Genomic DNA, 395 nt, shown 5'->3' with positions numbered 1-395 from the left:
TTTGTCTTTTTTTTTCTAGCGGTTGCTCTTAGCGGAGTATTGCTTTATGAATAATATTTTTTAGAGCTGCATAATCAGGACTGTGGATTTTAATTTTGAATGGATTCTCATTATATTTATGATCTAAATGCTGAAAAGCTGCAGTGTTGTTATTATTTATATGTACAATCAATTTTCAGAGAAAGGGGCTTAAAGATAAATCACATTATTATTATTTTAATAATACCTTAATAGAGTCCTGCTGGGGGGAAAGGAAAAATACATAAATAAATGGAAAAAGCAAACCATTAAAGAAGATCAAATGGTTTCCATTCATATTCTGTAATGCAGTATTAAATAATTAACAAACCATCAAATTTTAACAATTAAAACCAGTAAATTTGAGTCATGTTTTG

The sequence above is a fragment of the Danio aesculapii genome, chromosome 13, assembly GCF_903798145.1.
Source record: "Danio aesculapii chromosome 13, fDanAes4.1, whole genome shotgun sequence".
NCBI classification, from domain to species: Eukaryota; Metazoa; Chordata; class Actinopteri; order Cypriniformes; family Danionidae; genus Danio; species Danio aesculapii.
This window is presented reverse-complemented; position numbering follows the sequence as displayed.